The following is a 19,661-nucleotide window of genomic DNA, read 5'->3' as shown; positions in this document are numbered from 1 at the left end:
TGCAGGTAAAATGATCAATAGCTGTTATATGGAATAAATGAATTTTAAGGATGTACGGAATAAAAGCAGTTTGTGCATTGTTGTAAGCTACCAAACCAAATATGTTAGGCATTTAATAGACGTGACAATCACATCAATATATTTGGTGCATTACAACACCATCATGCAAGTAATTTTGTATGTTTAGAGAAAAGTTAGACTTATTTAGTGAAACTGTTTTACAGAGGTTCATAAAGTTAAATATGAAAGATTTGTAAATACTTTGGAACTGAATTTTCTATTGTTAGTTTGCATACAATATTGATCTATCCTACTTGTTCCAAGGTCTCACAACTTCCTCATTTTAGATGTACTATGTATAGTCACTGCGGCCACATAACCACAGAAGTATCTTCAGACCAACCTGGCTCCCTAGAATAGGCAACAGAGATGAGGATTGCCCCCCAGAGTCAGACACAACTGGACAGGGAAACATTTACCATTATAGTCTTGTTAATTTGTTGAGCCAAAAACAGTAAATAGACCATAATCATCTAATAAACAATGGGCATTTAAACTCAGGTCTCCCATTCCAAATATACCCACCATATCATATTCCTATGCTTATTAATATTAGCAGAATACAACTTGGTCTTTCCCCAGGGATGGGTACAAATAAAAATTATCTAAGAAAACTTTCTGCCTGAGTAAGATAGCACACAAGAGTTTCAAGCATCACTGGGTAGAATACAAATGAGCTACAGGAAAACAATATAGCCCCAAGGATAACTGCAATAACATTTTATTGTTCTAATTGCTTTTCTTTGAACTACTCTTCTCTAAAGGGCAAGACAATCCTGTTTTGTGACACAATCAAAACAAATTGATGTCACATAAGGTAAATACAGTATGTGTGATAACTATATAACCAAGCATCGGCAGATTTAATCAGTCAATAAAAGCACACTTAGTAAATAACAATGAAGTATAAGAAATCTGAGTCTAAGTCTACATCTTTTTGGCAGAATCATGTCTTATTTCTTCATTCCTAATAAAGGCAGAAAGCTATTAAAAGCTACTGCCAAAATAGGTGCACAAAGTATAGGATTCAGGCACAAGCTTAAAAACCAATTCTATGCTGCCTGCTATCAGTTTAAAGTACAAATAATAATGTCAAGAATAAGAAGTTTCCTTTAATTTTGGGAGTAATATAAGGATTTGCTAAGACATCATCATCCAAGGGTGTTTATCAGCTCTGGTAGCAGTAGGTAATCTGTGTTATCAGCTAGCAGCTAGATTCCTGCGCTAAAGAAAAGACAGATGCTTATACTAAAGCATACATTTGAGACCAAGCTTGATGTGTGCCATCATGCAAATGAATGGCTACATCATGCAAATGGAATGATGAACCATTCAGCTGAGTTCTGGTCCTGCACTGTCTCTCAACAGTGGATTGTGAAACAGAGATGGAGGGAGACAGCATCTGGTCAGACTCCACCTATCCCAATATATCAATCTACCTCAACCAATCACAGCTCCACTAATCTGCCCTTTTCAAGTGGCTGCCACACCACGTGACCAATGCCTATTTTTTTAAAAAAAATGATATATATTTTTTGCAAGAAGACTACTTAATAGCAATCAGCATGAACAGGCACAGTATCCTTGTGGCCTATAAAGAGAAAAAGAGAACAAATTTATTCTGGGTACTTATTGTTTCCACTGGCTAGAACATTAGAAATGTTTAAAAAATTTTACAAGAACATTTTTTTTAGTCAGACAAAATATTTCAACTGTGGGAGCTGCTTTGTTCTGAACTGCAAACTAAATAATATTTTCCATTACACATACTATTATTTAAATATCTTTCCCAAGTGTATACTTTATTAATTCAGTTGTTAATATATTGTATTTTATTTTATAAGATTCTAGCTTGTCTGAGAGCCTATTCTGAAAAGCAACATATAAATTCTATTTCAATAATAAAATTAAAGAGCAAATTCTGGTTATAATTTCCATCTTATGTTCCTCCAATTTTTATGCTAATAGTTTGGAAAATTACACAAATAGATAAAAGACAATTATTTAAACATAGTGAATATAGATGGTCAGAGTAACCAAGAACATAAAATATATTCAATACATAATAGAAACAATGAATTTTTGGTGTCAAAATATGAACCATAATTTGGTCTTTTAAAAAATTGTGTGCACAACAGATTTCCTTCTGGCAAGAATATTCTGAAATTTATTCTACTGAAAAGGAAAATATCTCTACTTTGCTAATTCACTAAACAGCTGTATCATTTTCTTCTAGGGCACCAATTAGCATAATTGAGGTGGATTGCTTACATTTGGCATGGAAATACACTGATACAGTTATGTTTCATCAGTTAAAAATCCTTTTATTTCACCACTCCGTTCTAGCAGCACCCAAGTTTTGAAATCGAAGAACAATTTGTCAAACATGATGTAACAAATCAATGTTTCTGAACATCGTAAGTATATTGAAGGTTACATTATTCTTATTATTCCCCTCAACCAATACTATTTTCATAAAAGAAAATTTGGTTATTATAAACAATTTTTTTCCTAATGGGATCTTGAAAAGGAGGTAAAATATAAACATGCATACCAATGCTCATGCTTTTCAAATCTTTAAAAACTTGCTTCAAAAGTCAGTGTACTAATGCATGTCTGTGTGTTTTGGTAATTTATACAGAAATTTTAAAAAGTCCTATTAATATAAATTCACAATTTGTTCTGTGGGAACAGCAATATATATTTTTTCACAATTATTCATGCTTTTGTAGAAAGAGTTCATGATTTAAGTCCCAGTCTGATTGTTTAATAACCAAGTAGAGGTGGCAATACCTGACTTTCCTTGAGCTCAGAACATGGAACTTCTTAATATTTGGGTGGAAGATTTCCAGGAAATATTATGGCTGTAGACGATGCAGGAAAGCTGAAGAAAGTTCAAAAAAGGGCAGTAACAAATCTAACTGCTGCCAAGAAAATTACATGGGTATTTCTATGTAGTTTCCAGGACTCAAAATCTATTTGAAGATACAGTATATCTTTTCCCTCACCTTTTAAATATATAATTAAGCTTCCAACTATCTTTTCACTTAGATATGATAATTTCATGTTCACGCCCTTGAGCCATTACATTTTTTAAAGGAAACATTGTTAGTAGCAGTAAAAACTGCTATATTTTAGGAAAGATAACTCCCATTTGTGTCTTCTACCTACAAAGCTATCAAAATTAAAGTTACATTCACAACTGCATCCAAGTGCTAATTCTAACATTCTTACAGCTATTCTTTTAGGTTCATTCAACTTATGATAAGTAGAAATATTTCATTTGTCTGTTCCCCGTGAAAAGTCTAAAAAAGGCTACAATATAACGAATCATATAAAGAGAAAGATTTGGAAGAGTTAATGGAAAACTAAGGAAAAATCCATTTTCTCAACATTTTTCATATTTAAATAAAAACAACCCATATTTAAATAAAAACAACCCAAAATATAAAAAAGGCTAAGATGATTTTATTGCCAAATTCCAGTATTTAGCATACAATTTTCAATAAATTGCTCTGTATTGTTATTTTGAGGATAGTTTTTGGCAGATTTTTGTTAAATAGAATTCTTAAATAGAAACAAAAATGAAAGAGAATCTGTATACAGATAGTCCTCAACTTATGACCACAATTGAGCCCAAAATTTCTGTTGTTGAGACATTTGTTAAGTGAATTTTGCCCCATTTTACGATCTTTCTTGCCACAGTTGTTAAGTGAATCAATGCAGTTGATAAATCAATAATCTGGTTGTTAAGTGGATGTGGCTTCCCCATTGACAGAAGGCTTGTCAGAAGATTGCAAGAGGTGATCACATGACCCTGAGACACAGCAATGGTCATACAGTAAATATGAACCAGTTGCCAAGCATTTGAATTCTGATCGCATAATCATGCCGATGCGGCAATTTATTTAAAAACAAATTTTAAAAGGACATCTTCACACAATGTTATTTTGTATTTTGTATGAAATCAATATTAAATTTTGCTACATGTAATGATAAAAAATATTGCAGTTTCAGAATCTTTCAAATTTTTGGGATGAAGATTGCATGAAAAAAATCATGTTAAACTTATACAACTTGTACAACTGAAGGTACAAATTACAAATACAAACACAGTACAAATACAACCAGTATTTCAAATGTAGGTCACAAACCTGTTTTATTTAGTTTATATAAATAAACTAAAGCAGACTCAGAGTTTGTGGGCATGATCCTTAGGCTTACTTGCTTTTCTTTGCTGCTGCCATTCTTTCAATCCCTAGGGTGAGAAGTTTTATATCCAAATATATTTTATTTTTATACTATTTCCATCTTTCCTTAAATATTAACAGAATCCACAGTGATCTCAATCAGTGTCTCCATGTTAATCAAATTAGCAAACGTCCTCAAACCCTGAAATAAGTTACTCAGACCTAATCCACATATCAAAAGATAAGGTCTGCAAACACAAATAGAGTTAATTAAATTAAGTCTCCCATCAGAACTGTATGTTCATAAGAACACACATATACACACACCTTAGCACATAGACACTTCTTCACACCAGGGCAAACTGTTTTGCTTACAGGAATAAATATTTCTTCATTCCTCACAGCTGTCTGGATCCCATTTTTATTTATTCTTGTGCAACCCCAAGTCGAGTTGGAACCCCAAATTCTGATACTAAGAAAATTTAGACACAGTTAGTACAGCAAAGGAAGAAGCCTCTTCTATTCTTTTCCCTATTTAATGACAATATAGCTAATCTCCATTAGTCATAGCTCTTTGTTGTGTCCATTCAAAGAGCATTCCATTAGCATTCTACAATCTGAAAAACAATTACTTTTGTCTTCCACAAAACAAATCCCAGTGCATGAAAATGGAATATTCATATTCTTGAAAGGTTAGTACAAGGTAATTTAACCAGATCCAATGCAGAGAATTATTGGGTATCACTAATCCTGCTGATTACAAATGATTGTTTAAGAATACTTGTTTTTAAAAACTACAACAAGCAGTAGGTTTAGTTAGCTATAGCTTTCAGGAAGGCATGATTGTTTTTCCAGTAGATTATCTCCAAACATAATATGATCCTGTATTCTCAACATCTTCCTCTTGGCTAGACAATTTTTTTACTTCCAAGCATTATTTGCAGGTGGTAGTCAAGATGCATTTTAGGACATCTAATAGCAACATCTCTTCTGGCTTAGAGCTACAGGAAGATCAATGTTTGACAATCATGCTCACACCAGCATTTCCTATGGCAAAAGCAATTGGACCAATCAGCATTTTTTTTTATTTAGCAACAACAGTACATAAGTGACCTGGGGGAGAAGAAAACAACATGAAATCCATTTATGGTGGACTTAAAAGGTCTTTTTGGGCAGAACTCAATGCCACATTGACCAGAACTCTTCAAAGGCAGTGTTGAAAAGTCCTGATCTCTCATTACAAACCATGCAGATAAAAACATCTTCCATTGTTGTTCTTTTTATCCTACCAGGATCACCAGTCTCTGAAAGATAGGAAGGAGCCACTTTCAACTGGAGTGGGACCTGATTACTCCTAAAGAACAAAGCAACCACTAAAAAACAGCTAAGAAGAACCTTATATTGAAAGCAAATTAGAGATTTCATTCCTATCATCTTGTCTTCACCCTTCATAGGATTGTATCTACAAAAACAGTCAACAGTCAGTCTGTTTTGGGGTGGGTCAGTCACACAAAGTTCTACAAAAATAGCAGATTGTGCAATAAGTGAAGCTCCACCAACTATAAGATTTCACTATAATATCATCCCATTATTTAAAAAAGAAAAAAGAAATAGCAAAGAAAAACAAGGTAACATTCTTTTATCTCATAAATTTTTACAATTTGTATATTACTGTACTTTTTAAAAAAAGTTATACATTATTATTATACATTATTCTGATGTAATGAGTTTTATAAAATAATTCTTTTACCTGTGCTATTAATTCATTAATGTTAGTGTGTGTTAATTGGCCTTATTATTTTTTTAAAAAGAAAGCCAGGGTAAGGTATCAGGATAGAAACTGGGAGACCAAGAATTCTAGTCCTGCCCTGGGCACAAATCCAGCTGGTTGACTTTAGGCCAGTCACTCTCAGCCTAGGAAGGCAGCAATGGCAAACAACTTCTGATAAACATTGCCAAGAAAACTGGAGGGACTTATTGAGGCAGTCTCCAAGAATCTAAAATGATTGAATGGGGAAAAAAATTAAATACCTTTGTAGGTCATTCTTTGCTACTTCTGCTGCCTGCCAACTGCCTCCAATTTGACACTCCAAATCTCACCAGGCTCAAGGTTCACTCAGCCCTCCCAATCCTTTCAAGGTGGGTAAAATGAGGACCCAGATTGTTGGGAGCAATATGCTGACTCTGTAAACCGCTTAGAGAGGGCTGTAAAGCACTCTAAAGCAGTATATAAATCTAAGTGCTATTGCTCTTGCTATTTATATTGCAAATAACAAATAAACATAAACCACTCTCAGAATTATTTTAGTGTCTAATTCTAGTTAACCCAGTTTAAAAGAAAACTTTAAATATTAAACTTTTGATTTAATTAAGCTTTTAAATTAATGTTATCTCAATTTCTTGCATATTTTGCTTTAAACAGCATTTCATTTAACAGAAGAAAAAATGTAAATACTTTATATCCCTGTTGGATTGCTGTGGAATTTTGAAAGTTGAAGTCTACTCGTCTTAAAGTTGCTAAGGTTGAGAAATAATGTTTTAAATTAATTGTCTGGATTAAAATTATAAGTAGGAAGAAATCAAATGGAATTATATTATCTTCATCATCTCAAATTAAGTAGAATGAAGAAAAATATCTAGGGAAGTTACATCATTTAGGAAAGTTAAATAACTTGTCCTATTAGATTCATCAACTGCATGATTTTTAACTTCGTATCTCTTAAACAAATATAATCTTTTACATTACAAATTCTTTTAGATTATGTCAATATAATTACTTAATGAAAAATTGTAATATCCCTGTTAGTTGATATTACAGAAGTACTAAAAGCCATGCCCCATAGATAATTATATAAATTACATTAGACAGAAAAATTGGTTGCCATTTTTTTTCCTAGAGATAGACAAAGTTTGAACAATCCTATGTACTGCAAATTTTTTATGAAAAAAAACCCAATAAAACATAATGTGATTGACCCATGGATCATGATTTTTGATATACACACAAACACACATACTGCTTATAATCAAATTTATGCATCTGAGTACTCACTTTCTACTAAAATTTTAAACTATTGTGATATTTTTTAATGCTCTCAGGTTGGCAACCAAGGATGATGTTTTGTACAATGCTAAACTATTTCAGCATATTTTGGGATATTCTCATTATCTAATACTGAACACAAACATCAGTTGATGTCTATTTATACCTGGCTTATAGTTAATTTACTTATAAACAGAAACAAATAAGATAAGAAAATTCACACAGTCATATGTGTGAAGTCTTGAAATTTCCATAACCAAAGTCTTGAAATTTCCTGTAAACAAAAGGATTTCAGTTCTTACAGGGAGTATTATGGTTAATGATGCACCATTAGTTTTCCAGCCTCAAAATTATCAGCACAAACTACTACTATACTATTTCAATTTGTGTAGAAACATGCCACTTTCTTATCTTAACATTGTTATAATTGGGTTTTTATCAAAGTTCAAAATGGATTGCTCCAACTTTACAGGAAGTATTCTTCTGTTTGTATCAACATTCTAGAAGTGTTCTGATATTGAAACAGTCCTGTTTTTGAATATAAAACTTTGATCCCAGAATTGAGCTATACCAAGAAGGTGTCAAAATAGTTGCTTTGGGATAGAAATAGTTTGAATTAGATATGGAACGGTTGGATATGGAATTGATTGAGCTTTATATTGTTATTGTATGATCTCTCAATTAATTCTAAGAATTGCTATAGAAAGGAAGAAACATGGGGTCATTGTAAATATTATTCAGGGCATGGAATGATGTGTTAGTGTAAGATGTCAACTTTATTTGAAGAGAAAATGATTGATTGAAAATGATAAATTACCTGCGGTCCTTTTTAATATACACATGTTGATGCTGAATATCATCCTGGTAATTGGGAAGAAATGTATTATTATTGATCTGCTCCTGAACCTTACAGCTTCAGAACTATTGTTATCTCAAAAATCAAGATCTATCAAGTTAAGTCTAATATTTCTATTGCATAGCAAAAGACAGAGTTTAAAACAGAAATAGTCTTTGACCACAGTAGTGTTTATTCTCAGGCCTATGTATACAAGCAACATTAAAAACAAATCCAACTACAATCTTCAACATAAGCACTTTATAGTAATAGCGAGTAATACTGAACTCAACACACAAATTAGATGGGACTATTTCATGGTCTGCAATGAAACCTCTAAACACAATTTTGCTGGTTTATGTTATTCCTGGATATTTCACAAATAAATTTATATAATCCTATTTAATTGTGTACCTCATAGTTTATGAACTGTTTTAAGTATAGATTATATATATTACATTTATTAGTTTGTTTTAAACACACAACTTTTATATTTAAGCACAAATAGTGCTTAAATTTCTTTATAAAGTAGATGTAATTGCAGCATATATTTTAGTCCAGTTATGAACCTTCACTACAGAATTTCTTAAATCCCTACAAAATAAAAAAATGTTTTAAGTTCTCTGTAAAATTGTAAAAAAAAAAAAAACCCAACTATTTCCAGCTCATTCCTTGATACTTGACTGCTTATTTGCAGACATTTTATTACCCAATGAGATAATATCATTAGGACTAGTGAGGGTGGAGTTCGCTTGCATATTGTTTATATACAGTAATTTGCCCTCACAGTTGGAGGTGTGACCCTCTTCCCTTCCCTTCCCTCTATTTGATATACAAAACCATTTGTTAACAAATGGAGGAATTGGATCTCTTAACCTTCATTGCTCCAGTCAATTTGATAGACAGATTGGCGAAGGCTAGTATAGTCAACACTGAATGAGATGAATGAGCTGATATAAAGCAACATACTATATCCTTTGAGATGAAGCTATCTCTAATAGTCATCAATATACCTATGGACCACTCTTTCTTGGCACTTATCTAGTTCTATCCCCACAAAAACACTTTTATAAAATGTAATACAATTATAGATCAAAAAGCAAAAAACAAAAGAAACCCCACAAACACAATATGTATTCAAATATTAGCTTGCATTAAATTGCCTAATATGAGTAAATTAATTTGTTCTGACATAATTATTTGACAGGAAGCATAATGGCATGTCTCTCTTCAAAGACATATTCAATATGATTAAGACTTGTTTTTGTTTTTATCTTGATACAATATTTCATCTGATGGATTATATTTGCTTAGGACTTACTGTTAGGAGGTGGGAAATGTCTATTATACACTCTAGGCAAGGTTAATTTAGCCCACAGTCTGATCATTAAAAGCTTTCAACTATAATAGTTTTATGTCATTTATCTATCCAAAGGTGAACCAGAATGATGTAAACAGGAGGAAAAGAGGTAAGTAAGAGATCTCCATATAAGCACAATTATCCCTAATTACCACTGACATATCTTACGGGAAGTTCAATAGTGAGATCTATCATTCTTCCTGATAGAATATAAAGCATTTTATTCCAACATTGGTGTCAACAGAATACATGGCTTCCTATGCCAGAAAATGCAGCTTTGTTCCAAACCACAAACTCTGAACAACAATGTGGATAAGAAATTCTATAAAAAGAGATGATGACAGGAACATCGATGTGGGTTGATAAAAGTCAAGACTGTGGGCGCATCTATGTGATAGCAATTCCACTTTTTTTACTTGTGACATTCATAAACACATGTTTAAAAAGGAGAGGAGTTTTGATTACACAGTTGCCCACCGAATCTTGACATTTTTTGACCCCCCTTCACTAAACATCTCTAAAACATGATTAATATAAAAACACTGCTATATATACATATACATATACATATACATATACATATACATATACATATACATACATACATACATACATACATACATACATATATATATATATATATATATATATCTCACATAATTTATTATCAAATGTGGTGTTTGAATATTCAGAACAATATTTTTATTTATTTATATCCAGCCTTTATTATTTTTATAAATAACTCAAGGCAGTGAATATATTCAACACATCTTCCACCTCCTATTTTCTCCACAACAAACCCTTTGAGGTAGATTGAGCTGAGAGAGAATGACTGACACAAGGTCACCCATACCTATGGCACGATTGGAACTCACAGTCTCCCATTTTGTAGTCTGGTACCCTAACCACTAGATCAAACTGGCTCTCAGATTTCTATATCTATATCTCACATCCATAGCTATCTGCTTACACACTTATACTGTATATAGTATATGTATATGAGTGTATATACACACAAATCATACATAAAAGTATAGGACCAAGAAATTTTACTTTGTTTGCCATATTAGTGATGAGACTGGGTTACTGTATCCCAGTTACGATTTTCAGTGTTACTGACATGTTAACAGCCAGAGGTCTGTACATTCAAAGAACAAGAAAGGCAGGAGTGGATAGCAATGTTCCTCATCTACTGCAAAATCTGCTGTAGATTCTTTAAGGTCAATCACCAAATAATTTTTAAGTTTCAATTGCTTAATAGTAGAACCAAAAAAAGTGTCTTCCTGACTATTTTGTACTACTATACCGAAGGGTAGAAAGCTGAGAGATGGAATGATTTGGATATTTATTTGATTTTGGGGTAGATTGTCATGGAAAAAATCTATCTACATGGTTGCTGAAATGAAATAGCTATAAAGCTTGAGTCAATCCTTCAAATTTGGGGTATTTTTTAAAAGAACTTAAAATTACACCTTATACATACATTATACTATATATTGTACAGTGCTATTTACTAAATTAAAATTCTGAGAAACCTAAGGTCTTCCCAACATAATAAGCAAGCATTTTTATATCATAGATTAGTTTTTCCCAACATTTCAAATAATTATTTATGTTCTTCTAATTTAATTTTTCAACTAATCTTCCATCAGCTTTTTCCAAAGACCTCCTTTTCAGCTCATTACTGTAGAGTTTTGACTTTGCCTTTCCCTATATCTATTAAGCATATCATCCTTGCTTTTACTGTCTGGCATAATTTGATTCCTTGACTGATTCTTTCTGGATGATGAATTATGACATGAAGACTGATTCATTCATCAGTTTCATTATTATCTAATTTATATCAACTAAATCTATCTAATAGTCCTCATCCTGCAAAGGGGTGTACATGGAATCATGATGAATGAATTATGATTGAATCATGTAAAAAAATACAAAAACAACCTAAACCTGATATTGGGTCAACCAGTGATAGATTACATAAATTCTCCAGAAGTTCCTATCCTTTCAAATATATTATTGCTTTATGTTCCAGGTCATCCTCTCCTATTATTTTTAAATCCCGCAATGCCAAAATTTATTGCCAATAACTTTTGATTGTTATGTGTGGGATAAACAGTCCCAAAACAAGTATTTCATAGAGTTCCTTAGTACCCAGAATCTTTCCAGTTATATTTAATAATGTTTCCCTTATGGCAATTTTATTCCAAGAATATAAAATCAAATCTGCTTTGGATGGTATATAAATAACACATTAATATATATCAATAGCACATAGACTTATATACCACTTCATAGTGCTTTACAGGCCTTTCTAAATGATTTACAGAGTCAGCATATTGCCCCCAACAATCTGGGTCATTTTACCAACTTCAGAAGGATGAAAAGCTGAGTCAACCTAGAGCCAGTCAAAATCTAACTGCTGGAATCTAACTGCAGGCAGAATTAGCCTGCAGTACTGCATTTTAACCACTGTGTACCACGACTCCTATATACAACCTAAGCATATCATTTTAACAATTTACATTCTCCTATATTTATTATTCCAGTACATTACAAATGCTCTATTTTCCATTTCCTATCAGTTGCACTTCAGTGTGCCTCTCTTATGCTATTACCAAACCCTGAAAACCTCTCATTCCATTTCAAAAAAAAGTGGTGTTTCTTTTTTAAAAAGTCATTTTAATAATGACTGCATTTTTCTCATCCTTCACCCTAGTCATTTAATCAGCTCATTGTGAGATTTTCTATAATGTGCTTCTAATGAAAGCTCCATTAATTTCCAAAGCTTGGCTCTCTTAAAAGTTTCAACACCTCTGTCAAGTAGAAGAGTGTCTTGAAAATGAAATGTGAAAGAGAGAGGTAGAAAATGCTACTATATTACTTAAATGAAGCTACCTTAATGTGCGTACATTAAAAGCAGAGGTGGAGCAGATGTATGTTATAGCAAAAATACATAGATGATCTCACCAGCCTGAAGATGACGAATGAGACTTCGTCGAAACGTCGCCAAGACACTTCCAATTTTACGTGGGAGAAGACCCGAATAACCAAAGACCTACATACAAACACCCGCGAAAACCTGAGAAAACTATATATATATATAATTTGAGCAGAATGCTCAAGGAAACAAAAGACTGAAGAAGTCATTTCCTAGAAAACTTTCAATGACAAATGCAACATGTAAAATATTACAAAATATATGAAATACCTCCATGTCTTGCAAAGATAGTGAAAAACCTACATCATCCATGTTTTCACTCATTCAATTGGCACTCTGTTGCCTAGCTTTCCCACTGCATTCCTTATATCTGCTTTGCAGAATTCTCATATGTGGCCTACTGCTCTTCAGTACTTTATCTCTTTATTAAAATTGAGTCTGCCCCACTCTATTTTATAATCTTAATGAAAAATTAAATTATAAGAAAAACTAATTGTTAAAAAATCAAAATTTACATTTACAAGAAAACAGCTGATTTCAAGGAGACAGTAGTTACTGCTTTTATTTGCCTGTATGTATTACTTTTGTTTTCCTTTTTTTAAAAAAAACTGCTATTTATTATTTTATATGTGTAATTAAACAAAGCACTGGAGTTAAGAATGCTTTATTTGGAAATTACTTCTTCTTCCTTCTTCTTTATCTATTATTTCCAGAACTGCCAATGAAATCTCATTTCCATCAGACAAGGTGGTTTTTTTTTCTGTTGCAATTCAGGCAAGGGGACTACTAAAGCAAACAGAATAAGACTCATCAAAAGGTTGGGAGGCAGAATGCAAAGCCCTCTCAGATTCAGATATCAAAATGGCTCATAATATCCGTGCTTTACAAACAGACCTTGAGTACACCTGAGTTGCATAGTGATAGAAGAAAGCTTTAGTCTGAATTTAAATTTCATTGTGGGCTTCAATGGCTTGATGTAAGCCCTGTGTTTAAGATACAGGTTTCTAATATCGTCAGGGGAAAAACCTGATTATGAGCATAGCTGCACTTAATAACAATTGAACAGACAGCACACCACAAGAAGTCTTGCTTTAGGATTCAGAGGTTTATTAGCATTTAAAGCATGATAAATATAAAACACTTACATTGATCACATTGCAATGAGGGTCAATGTGACAAGCAGTCAAGGGGACAGCTTGAAACTGATTGACAACCTCCCACCAATCATCCTAGTCCTTTTATACCTGAAAACCACAAAGCCACATGACTTTCTGGAATTTGCCACTCTGCCATAGCAACAGGGGCAGTTGCTAGCTCCTTCAGCCTAAATGTCACAACATAACTATTTTTATATATGTGACCAACTTAAGTTCCTCTTTTCCCACATCTTAGCCCACCACATTGTGCAGCTAAGCATCTGTCCTGCTTGCAAAGCACAATTCCCACATACTCAAGGGCACAAGCTCACCACACAGACATCAGTGATTTTTCATAATTTAATCAATGCTGACCAGTGTGCTGGGTCTGCGACCCCCAGACCCTCACAAATATTTATCTTTTGAATACAAGCACTATAATGTAGACAAAGCATCTTTCATTATTCTTTTGAGTACTGCAGGCAGGTATATTCATCTTGATGCTGGACCCAGCCCAGGTCCCCCAGAGGTAACTTGCAACTCCAGGAACTAGATAGGTGCAGCATCAATAGCAGAAATTTTGTAAGTTTCCCACAATATTACTTTTTCTTATTGTTTTTTTTTAATGTATTTAATATAAAGCATAAATCCTCCTTCCTTCCTTCCTTCCTTCCCTTCCCTTCCCTTCCTTCTTGACCATACAATGGCTCAAAGACAATGATACTGTCCCACACAGGTGACTGTATTCCACACAATAAACAATTCAACTAATCAAAAACATTCTCCTCTTTTAATGTGGTCATTCTGTTGAGAATCCATCAGAACCAGGCACTGTACTTCTATAGCAAAAGATAATGTGAAAAAATAAATCCTATCCTGAAGAGGATTCAAACAGTACTTCCTTCTGCTTCGCAGCTGAACATGAACTGTCTATGCACATTTTAAGATTTCTTTTTTGAGAAACCTTTCATCATGAAGCCAGCCAATAAAAGATTATTATAGTCTTATTGATCTTTTTCATTTTGTGCTAAAGCAAAATAGCCAGTTTATTTCAGATGATAATAAAACGAGGTCACAATTATGCAGAAATAATGACCTTAATTTTATCTACCCTAAACTCAGTTTTAATTTACATTATTTCAGTTTTATATTACTAATGAGAACAAAGCACTTAACTTATACAGGTCATTTAGGAGCTGAAATTCTGACCAAATTCAATATATGGAGGTAGCTATTTACAATGAAATGAAGTGCTAACTTTCCTTTTGGAGATACACTATATCCTTGAACTATATTGTATTTTAACTACATTACAAAATAACAAATATTTTTGGAGAGAAGTAGTATGAAACAATAGTACCTCATACAATCATGATCCACTAAATAAAATTTAAAAAACAAAAGAATTTTTTTGCTGGGTAATTTTTATCAAGCATAAGATTCTACTTATTGCTATTTGTGTTGTATTGCTATTTGTGTTGTTGTATTGTCAAATTACTTGTGCTGATGCAATTACTGCCACATAAAGCATGCAACTCTTGTATAAGAATCTCTATAATTCTAACTAAAAATGTACATTTCTCTTCCAGAATAACCGGTGAATCTCTGCTAAAGACACACACACAGAGAGAGACACACACACACCAAAGGGAGTAGCATAACTGGATAGAAACAATATTACAATAATATAAAAATGAATGATACAATCCACCATATTCTAACTCCACTAATACCAAGAGAGTAGTTTGTACCCATTTCGTGCAAGAAATATATTTCTGCCTTCTATGAATCTGAATTTCAAATTTTTAGTGAATGGATTCCTGAAAATTATAGGAAAAAAGCAATTTTCATATGACAGTTTTGCCATCAAATGTGATTTTTAAAGCCATCAAATGTGATCTTTTAAAGCTTTACCTTCTGTACCTTCCCACATGTATGCCCCACCTTATGTACAAGTTCAAAAGATTTCTTTATTTCAGAAACACCCTTCCTTCTTTTCTTACTCGTAATAGTATTTTCAGCAAAATCATCTTCTTTCTGACAATGTTTATCAATTGATTTATTTATATAAACACCAAATAAGTTTACTGCAATCCTGTCAATAACACAGAATAAAACATGAATTTGATAAAAAACAACCAGTGTAGTGGATTCAACAGATACATCAATCTTTGTCTCTCATTATTAGACCTATAGACTTTTACAGTTCAGTCTTCTCTGGGGATGTACACTATAACAAAGCATGGGCTCTCTTTTCTTCATTCTGCTGCATATCCGTTGACATATTGTTATATCTTGTTCCAAGCAAGCCAAATCCTACACTTCCTGCAATTCTCATACATGAACTTTGAAATCTCAGAAGGCCTCCTATTTCCCAAGAAGACATAACTGATGGGTAGGAAAGCAGGCCTAGATGAATATACCACAATTTGCAAAACAATCCTGCTTTTGTTGTATGCAGAACAGACATACAATGGGTCTTTTAAGATACAAGAAGAAATAGAGGGGAAAAAAACATTCAAGCAATTGACGAAATCTCCCCCCAAAATAAATAAAATGCACATCATTAAGAAGTATCCACACTACCACCTTGTGGAATTTTCTTGCAAGAACACCTGCTTTTTCCCATCACCTCCCCCCACCCAAAAGTAGAAAAGTTTCTATTACATATAGTATTTTCTACATAGTATTTTCTTAATTTCATACACATACACCACACACTATACATAGATGTCCATAGTACCTGAGAAGACAAAATCTCATGTAGGCTCTCAGAATTTTATAAATGCCTACAGGTCAGACAATTAATGGGGCCTTTTGTTGAAATACCTAACTTCTCCAACCCCAAGTATTGAAAGTTAAAATTAACCAGGCACTGAACATAACCACTTTCCAAATAATTTCTCCCAGCAGTCCAAAAATCTTTCTAGCAAAACAAAATTCAGGAAAGAACATCTCTAGTGAACTAGCAACTGAGCAGCAACTCAAGATTAGAATGGTAAGAACAAGACTTCGGAAGAATTTTTACCTCATACCTTCATAATATTGCTTAATCTCCTATTCAAAGCCTAAAATAGATATTCTTAACTTTCAGGTATCTTGCAGCTAGCTCAGGTTAAAATTCAGGTGAAGTCTATCAAGCAGGGCCATAACTATTGTGATAAAAAGGTACCAATGGACTGGGGAGTGAGTTCAATTGAGTTTATCCTTGGGCCATAGCTTCAACATTGACAGCTGTGATTACCAGGGAAATGGTTGCAAATTGTGGTTAAGTAATTGGAAAATCAACTTGGGGGGTGACATTTTGTAAAGTGGAAACACTAAAATTGGGAATTTGGACATTGGTGAAGGATAAAGAATACTGTCAATCATTGGAAGAGCTAGATAATTTTACCTGACAAGTTGGACCTGGTATGGTGTGAGGGACAAGGCAGCTGCAGCTGCTCAACCTTTCCAGAGCATCTGAGTGCCAAAGAGTTAGCAGCCTGTACTGGAGACCTGGAAGCATCTGGAACTTTCAAGCCCCTGCAGTGATTTGGGGGTGGGGAAAGAAGATGAAGCCACCTCTCTTTCTCTCTCTCCTCTTCCCCCCTCCCTCCCAATTAGAATCATCCTTTCCTTAAACATCCTCCTAGACCTGGAAAACTGAGGTCGAAAAGGGGCTGAGGGCAAGATGGCAATTTTGAAAAGGATGAGAGAGGGAGGAGACTAACGTGTTAGGCTGCCGATCTTATGACCCCCTTCACGGGTGGCTGCAGAAGGGACAGTTCATCATTCACAACGCCCTGCAGACCAAAAGGGAGGGGTGCATAGGAAAAGGAAGGCAGCTGCAGTGCAGTGAAGGAAGAGGTGGATGAAAAGGGTAGAAGCAGCCCTGATGTCGGGCATTAAAGGCAGGCTGTTCGATCACTTGAGTCTTAGTTCTAGGTTTGCTAACTTTCCACTGGAGAGTCGAGCCTTAGGAACGTCGATCAACCATTCCAGCCCAAAGCGGAGTTTTCTTCCTCCCCCTCCCCACCAGGAGAAGGTACAGAGAATTCAAGGGGAGAAAAAGACCCACTTTGGGGCATACGGCGGATCTAGCAATCCTATTGTCGTCGTCGTACCCCCCACCTCCACCCCCGCAAAGACGCTCCAGCTTTCCCTCCCGCTCCCCTTTTCAAAGCTATTTCCGTTGTTCTTCCTATTTAATTCAGCTTCTCTTTTCAGATAAACAAGTAATAAATAAGGAGGAAACCCACCCCGAATGCCAGTCCGTAAATCACGTGTGTTTTCTCATCTATTAAAAAGAAAAAGAACACCAAGCAGCCTCCGGAGATGGGGAGGAGGAGGAGGAGGAGGACCCGCTTAATGGTTCCAGAGAGCCCCTAACCCCTCCCCATTCTAGCGGGGGAGGTCTAAAGCAACGCTCCGGCCGCCTGTTTTGCATTTCTCCCCACCTCCATTCCCGCTCGGTTCCCAAGAACCACCCCTGAGGTCCAGCTTCCCTGCATAATCTCCGTGAAGCGGCGGCACTTCTCTCTCCCCCCACCTTCTCTCTGCCCTCCGTACTGCAGATATCACCCCCCCCCCCACACACACACACTGGCTTTATTTCTCCGAAAGGCAGAACTACTTTGTAAACATCTCACATAGAGCCCCGAGCTTCGCCAAAGAGCTGACTGCAGCAAAGTGGTCCCCACCTTCCAAATCAGGGTCCAGGATGTGTGGATGCCCAAGTGTGGGCGATTGTGAGTGTGTGCGTGAGTGCAAAGAGAGGGCGGTGTGTGTGTGTGCGGGGGGGGTGAAATCCTCTAACGGTGGTGGCGGTGGTGGGAAGAGGAGGAGGCGAGAGAAGAGGAAAAGAAAAGAGAAAGTCTTTGCCCTCCAATCCCCCCCCCCCGAAGGTGGCAAAGCGGCGGGACGCGGGGAGGGGGGGCCGAGCGCAAAAATGACTGCAGCAAAGCAATACCTCTAGTCTATGGAGTATCGGCTGCAAACCAAAAACAAGAAGGGGGAGAGAAAGGAAAGACTTCCAGATGCACCTACCTTTACCGAAAGAACTGGTGTTCTAGACGGAACAGGACCTTCCAGCGGATTTCTCCCCGGCGAAAAAAATTTGGTCGGAATCTCACACCGCTGGAATGAGCGGAGTTCGGCGTCTCTCCCCCCCACCCATCCCCTCTCCGTGTCCGTGAAATCCAACCAGAAGGATCGTTCTCGTCCGGAGGAATGCAACAGCCCCCTCGGAAGCAGGGAAGGGGGGTGGGGGGGGAAGAACGGCGATCAAACAAACAACAACGCGCACCCACGCACCCCGCAAAACCTGGCCTCCACACTAGGCTTGAAATAACCCGTAGCTCCTCGCTGCCAATGACCTACATTCAAAGGAGAAAATTCAGCACAAACCGCGCGGGAAGAAGGCGAGTTGGGTCTCTGAGTAAAGAGCTCGGATCGCCGATGCGGGGAGACAGCGGTAGGGAGGAGGGAGGGAGAGCGCGCGAGAGACTGCTCGGCTAGGAGAAGCGAGATTGAGCAGGGAGAGGGTCCAGGCTGTACCAGTCTCTCTCCTTCTGCTATTGGACCAAACTGAATGAAATTTACAAAGCCAGCAGCCAATAGATCTCCTCAGTCTGGCCCATCGCTACAGAAACCAGATCGACATCTACAAGCCAAGGCGAAGAGCCTCTCATCCTCAACCCAAACCGGCTGGAAGAGAATTAGCCGGGGTTAATGTCTGGAGGGCTGAACAGGTGGGCATTTCTACACATGTTGAAACAGAAAGGTAAAGAAAAGCACCTGTTACTGCCCCGGAACATCTCTGGCTTCATTCGCGCACACATACACGCCCTTAACCCATTAGGGCTACTTCAAAAATGGTCTCTTCCACAGCAGCAAAGTGTACCGGCTAATAAACTTGCTCAAATAGTAAAGCCATTCTTGAACTGGGGGAATTTAAAAAGATCATGCTGTTCCAGGAGCAGCATTCCAGGAGCAGTTCCAGTATTTCAAGGAGGCATTGTTGGAATCGCTGGAGGTTGATTGTGGGACTATAAAACAGGTGCATTGTCATTGATCTGTGTCCCCATTCATTGCTTTGATATTGTATCTTTCTTT

The 19,661-nt window shown here is 35.7% G+C and overlaps 1 protein-coding gene across 6 annotated transcripts in view; it reads right to left on the bottom strand.

The window, feature by feature from the left end:
- Nucleotides 1-19,130, bottom strand: part of NLGN4X (neuroligin 4 X-linked) — a 192,190-nt gene extending 173,060 nt beyond the window's left edge. For 3 of the 6 annotated variants that reach the window (XM_034431449.3, XM_034431455.3, XM_060686667.2), the window contains exon 1: nt 18,594-19,130. The gene's annotated coding sequence lies outside the window, so the exon portion shown is untranslated. The remainder of the gene's footprint in view (nt 1-18,593) is intronic. The other 3 variants (XM_034431450.3, XM_087895293.1, XM_087895292.1) reach the window with 2 other exon arrangements.
- Between the last annotated feature and the right edge of the window lie 531 nt (nt 19,131-19,661).

This window comes from Pantherophis guttatus, chromosome 5 (assembly GCF_059756535.1).
Source record: "Pantherophis guttatus breed Tessera chromosome 5, ASM5975653v1, whole genome shotgun sequence".
In the NCBI taxonomy this organism is placed as follows: Eukaryota; Metazoa; Chordata; class Lepidosauria; order Squamata; family Colubridae; genus Pantherophis; species Pantherophis guttatus.
Note: the sequence above shows the minus strand (reverse complement) of the source record. Positions and strands in the feature narration are given on the sequence as shown.